The sequence below is a fragment of the Halichoeres trimaculatus genome, unplaced genomic scaffold, assembly GCF_033239565.1.
Source record: "Halichoeres trimaculatus isolate MK-OKI-2021-1 unplaced genomic scaffold, fHalTri1.1 fHalTri1_scaffold_2, whole genome shotgun sequence".
Lineage (NCBI taxonomy): Eukaryota > Metazoa > Chordata > Actinopteri > Labriformes > Labridae > Halichoeres > Halichoeres trimaculatus.
This window is the reverse complement of record NW_027437180.1, coordinates 36,386,347-36,392,519: the sequence shown is the minus strand read 5'-3', so window position 1 is coordinate 36,392,519 and position 6,173 is coordinate 36,386,347.

The following is a 6,173-nucleotide window of genomic DNA, read 5'->3' as shown; positions in this document are numbered from 1 at the left end:
GTACTGTTGCTTTTCTTACATTTACCATCATGTGTCTGCCTGAATGTGTTTATTGTGTTCACGATGTATGAATGTCAAAAAGATTTATAACCCCAAAAGTTTGGTTGCAATTCCGTACTGAAACAATGAATCACTCGTGATAGAAGTAATAATGTTTATTAAAATTAACAAAAAAGACAAATGAGGACTTTTAAAATACTATCACATACTACCCAATATACCAGGGGCCTGTACTACGAAGCTGGATTAAGTCTTCCAGGATAACTCTGTGACAACTCGCTGAACTTCACCGGATCTCCGTCATCCAGATCTGCTGTGCTACGAGGCTCGTTATGAACTCGATAAGTGAATCCGACTGGGATCTGTAAGCACACATAAAATGGGCATGGTTACAACCCCAAAGCATTTCCCACAATGGAGAAGAGAGCAGCCTACTTTACGGCGGAGGAGTAGCAAATAATCCTGCAAAAGTACGAGGTCGGCCACGAGAAGCCGGAGGGATTGCTGCAAAAAATCTCCGACTCTGTGAATGCGTAAATTTCCTAAATGCTGATATTAATAGACCTATCTCATCATGTGACGACACGGGCAGTTAGGTCCTTATTCATTCATGTTGTCAGTCAGTGTGTGTGTGATCAGCATCATATCCAACTTTGTAATTAGAAAGAGTCCACTTTCCTACAAATCCCAAGGAAAACGCTCATTATCGGCAGTTTGTAATGCAGATGCAATAGCAGTGGGGAAAAAAGGACGTGGGAGCAAATAAAAAATAAATATAAAAACATCCTTCAAAGTGCTCAGTATGAAAGATTCCATTTGCACACATTTCTACTTTTCCCTGACGATGTCTCAGTTATGATGATCAGTAAGATATTGTTTGTTCACAGCCCATGAGAAAAAATGTTGGGCCAAAAAGACAGGGGGCGGTCCCGCACCGGAGGACTTCACTCCGGCAAATTGGTGACTGAGCGGTCTTTCATGCCCGCCCGAGAGAACCGATTGGTCAGCAGGCGGGCTGTCACACCCCGTGAGCTCTTATCCTGGAACTTAACCTGCTCTGGACCAGGTTTGGCGTTCAGCATCAGTTACCGGGGCAACGTGTCTGGATAAAAAGAGATCCACATTCGTAGCACGGAAAACCCGAAACTTATCCTGGAAGTTATCTCTCTAAGAGCTAATCCAGAGCTTCGTAGTACAGACCCCAGGAGTGTCATGATAAGAAACTTGTCAACATGTTTCAGTTTCAGCTAACAGCACCTTGCTGTTAAGTCTCCATGCGGAAAACTGATGCAAGAAAGAAAGGAAATGATTCTCCTTCCTCCTCCTCATGCTGTGGGATAATCTGCATCTGAAGACAAACACAAACTAAAGTTATAATCTAAACTGTGACAAGTGACCCTGAGTCTGAATCAGTCTGTTTTTTTCCAGTGCAGGAGGCTTTCACCTCTCTGGACCTCACACCATGTCTTCCTGCTCCTCTGTGTCCTCTGTCTGTGCTGCAGGGACGGCTGAGACGTTCTCATACACAGGGTTTGCGTCCATCTGATGACACATGATCATGTTTTACCCAAAAAATCATGATGGATTTATGTGCATGCAGCAGTGAAAATGAAGCCACCACAGTTAAACTTTCTTTGACATGAATTGATGACAGATCCCCCCTTCTCTCCGTCTCACCTCGATCATCTCTGCAGGTTCATTTGGTTCAGTGGTGGAGCTGCCAGTTTTCTTCCTGGATTAAATTCAGATTGGGCGAAAAGGAAAACACAGATGTCAAACTAGAGATGATAAAGAGACAGGAAGTGATGTGAATAGTTTTTACCTGGACCACAGAATCAGGAGAAGCAGAGAAATCATCACCAAGAATGACAGAGTCAGCCTGATGATGTGCTCTGGTGATAATGAGTGGTCTGAGACAAAGAGATGAATGTGAAACAGTCTTCTTTTAGTTCACACTTAACATGTGAATTCGATCTACTTCAAGAAAAAAAGTTAAATACATAAATCAGACAGGAGGTGGAGCTCTGAGCCTCATAATGATTACTCAATAATAATCATTTCTTGAACCATCTGTGATGTACTCACACTTTACATCAACTGAGACGGACTCTGATGTTGTTTTCCCCAGCTCGTTCTCAGCTTCACAGTAATACTCTCCAAAGTCAGAGGACTGGATGGATCTGAAGACAAGCTGTGGTCCTTCTCCAAGAGGTCGAGGATCTGGATTTTCATTTTTCTTGAACCAGGTGTAGTTAGCTGCTGGGTTAGCATCACTGCTACAGGTCAGAGTCACTGAAATGCCCTCCACTACCTCAGCAGAGGGACTCACAGAGGGAAGTTTTGGAGCATCTGGAGGAGTAAACATGAAACATTTAGTTCCCTGATGTTTATTTTCTTCGTTTGGCTTTAAATGTGGAGAAAACTTAATTCTGTTTTCCAAGCTTAAAGCTTAAAAAACGTTTGTTTTTTTGTTTGTTTTTTTAAAAGTCCATTTTTATTTCATTTTTCATCAGAATGACTTGGTCTGTCAATCAAAGCTAGAGGGTGGGACCTCTGCTTGATCCTTTATGATCGATTAGATTGAGAAGGGGTCTAGCTGCAGACCTCCGCTCTCAGCTGCTTGAGAAGCAACTCTGAAACTGACTTCTCTCTGTATACCATGTTCGAAAGGGTGTAGGATGAAGTCAGAAACTTTTCTAATCCTACCCCTTTGTCTTTGCATATTTATAGTCTAATCCGTTACAGCATGTGTAGAAACCCGAAACAGACGAAAAGAAAGTGCATCTCAATAAAACAAACAAAAAGAACACAAACAGCACATTTTTTATTAGTTTAAGTTTGCTTCCATCTGTATTTGTTATTGTGATGTGCATGTTTTCATTTTTTCACTGCATTTGTTCCACAAATTGACTCCTTTAACTGATACACAGTGTGTTTTGGTGGTCGTATGAACTGGCTGTTTTTTTTTTTGAAAAAAAAAAGTGAAGTTGTGTGTGTTATCTCTTTTTTGAACTTTTGGATGCCCAGTGGTAGCTGCTTCTGGTTTGCTTTGTGCATTATTAGAAGTGTTTTGAGGTTGACCAAGTCCATGAATTTAAGTGCTTTCAGTTTGATGAAGAGGGGGTTTGATGGTTCTCTGTTATTTACCATTCTTATTGCTTTCTTTTGGAGTTTGAATATTGTTTCTGTGTTTGTTTTATATGTGTTTCCCCACACGTCCATGCAGTAGGTGATGTACGGGAAAATGAAGGAACAGTACAAGGTGTAAAGTGAGGACTGGTTTATAAGATGTTTGACTTTGTGCAAGATTGCATTTGACTTAGCTATTTTGGCTGTAATGTACTCTGTATGTGATTTTCATGATAATTTGCTGTCAATTATGACTCCTAAGAATTTTATTTCATTTACTCTCTCTATTTCTACGTTATTTATCATGAGTCCCTTTTGTGTGTTATGAGTCCGATTTCCAAATATTAAGAACTTGGTTTTGTTTAGGTTTAATGTAAGTTTATTAGAGTCGTCAACTCTTCAATTTCTTAAGTTCACCCGCCACTGTATCCAAAAGTTGTACCAAATCGTCTCCACAGCAAAACAAGTTAGTGTCATCTGCAAAAAAAGATCATTTGAACAGTTTTTGAAATCTCACAAATATTGTTAATGTAGAGAATGAATAATAGAGGTCCTAGCGCTGAGCCCTGAGGCACCCCGCACTTTCATTTCTTCAACTGTGATTTGCTGTTGTTGATTTGCACTTATTGTTTTCTGTCACTTAAGTAGCTGGATATACAGGAAAGTGCTAGACCTCTGTAGTTTTATTAATAACAAGTCGTGATCCATTGTCTCAAACGTGTCACATACCCCTGTTCTCAGCTTTTCAGTGTTCTTGGTAATAGTGATAGGTTTCCATGTTTTAATCGATCCTGCAAGTGCTGCTGCAATGGAATCAGCAAATCACCTAACTGGCTCCGCCTTATGTGCTTTGATTGACAGACCAAGTCATGCTGAAAAACGATATTCTGAGAATAAAAGGCCATTGTGGAAAAGAACATTACATTTTTTTCTTTATAAAAGCTTGGAAAATAAATAAAAAATTACTACTTTTTAAAGTATGAAATTGTTAAATAATCATTATGAATTATTTCATTATAATAATTCAAAATATATATTTTATAATAACATTGCCTTATTTAACAATTTAATGGCCATATATGTTTGTCAGTTTTTAATCAAAATGGTATTTATTTCAACATGTTGTTTTTATTTATTTATTTATTTATTTATTAATGAATTTTTTGGGGTTCCATAGAGAACACATAATGATCCAACAACACAAAGGAGGAAACCACAAAGTAGACACCAGGCAAAAAGCAACAGTGGTGGACACATAAGGCCAGCAAGCTCTGAAAGAAAGCACATACTGGCCCTTTTTAGTTGTGTCACTTTAACTCTATTTACTGAGAACATCACAGTTTCATGTTACTTCCCTTTCCCCTAAATGAGCTTCGCTGCAACAATGATGACGACAGATTATGGGTTTCAAAAACCACGTGGGAAAAAGGTGTTTTTCATTCTGTTTCAGTGCTTGGTGTTGTGTCAGAGGAAGACTGGAGGTAAACTCACACACTGGAGGAGAGGGGAACTCCTCATGTCCCAATGCAGCACAGGAATATCTGTCTGTATGAAGGAGGCCTGGAGAATAGACATCTGATGTTTCAGCTTCGATTTTCTGTCCATTCTTGAACCAGATGAAGGAAGTGTCTTCAGGGCAACTGCTGAGACAATTGAATCGTAAACCTGACGTTTGCCTTTGAGCCACCACCTTCAGACCTGAAATGTGAAAATGTCAGCTGTCAGCAGGATTATCAAAAAGTTGAATTTATTGAACAGTTGGTGAAACATGTCACCAAAACTTTACCTCTGATGTACAGACGGACTCCAGGTTGACCAAAGTATCGGTTTTTGTTTGTTATGAATCTGAAAAAGTACTCATCAGAGTCTGTCTCTCTCAGGTCACTGATGCTCAGAGTGCATTTCCTTCCTTTGCAAGTGTTCGTTACTCGACCTGTATAATTCAAGGATTTCTCAATGTCTGAATGTTGTCTCCAAGAAAACCAGGATGTTTTTAAGAGTTGGTTCTCTTTTCCATCTACTCTTGCAGGGAATGTGTAGGCGCAGCTTATGTCCACAGATGATCCATTCGAAGCGCAGATCTGACGGGAACTAGGAGAGTAAGTCACCCCCCAGCCGTTCTGACCTTGGACCACTGCAACAAAAAGCACATAAGGAAACATATTAACATTTATAGCTACATTATCAGAGAAGAAAACATTATTTGGTTTAATGTGGAGGTATAATCATGTGTCATCGGCGTAACAGCAGTAGAAGACTGTGTTTCAAAATGATTTGACCTGATGGGAGCATGTAGATGGAGAAGACAAGTGGGCCTAGGATTGATCCTTGTGGGACCCCACATGTTAAACTAGAAAAGCAATTTCTGAAAATTGGACCACTGCAACACAGAGCACATTTCAGTTTGCTGCTGAGAAAGGTGTGAAAACAGAGTTATGACAAACTGACCGCAGCTAAGACTGGAAGATTAGATAAAGACTTAAAAAAGGCAGAATCAACATGAAAATATCACACCTTAACACAGGAAGCAGCAGGGTTTGGTGCTCGTGTGTCGTAAGAAATGAGAAGCTGGGCATCTTGACTTAGAGACAAATGTCACTCATGGTCACTCATGACACTTAAAAAGTGATCAAATCCGCAGAGGAAGAAGATTCCTCTCAGCAAAAGCTTTTTCACAAGATTTTTCAATAAGATTTCAAACAGACATGAAATTGAGAAATAAAAAGTGAAGGAAAATGAACTCCAACACTCTGTTTTCACAGGTGACTTTCTGCCTATATTTTTACATGTTTCCACAGCTTTGTCTCTTCAATCCATCAAGTAAAGTAGATGTGACGTACCTGACACAGAGAGCAGGGCCATGAATCCACTCACTGCTGCGGGAAAACACATCGCTGCTCCTCTTTTCTTCCTTTCGTCTTTAGCCGCACAAGCTGGGTGATGTGGACTTTGAAGATGCCTTTTCTCTGCATTCACTCAACAGAAGACGGAAATCAAACCATCGAAGGACTTGAAGTCCTTCCCCTTTTCGTGGTTAATATAAA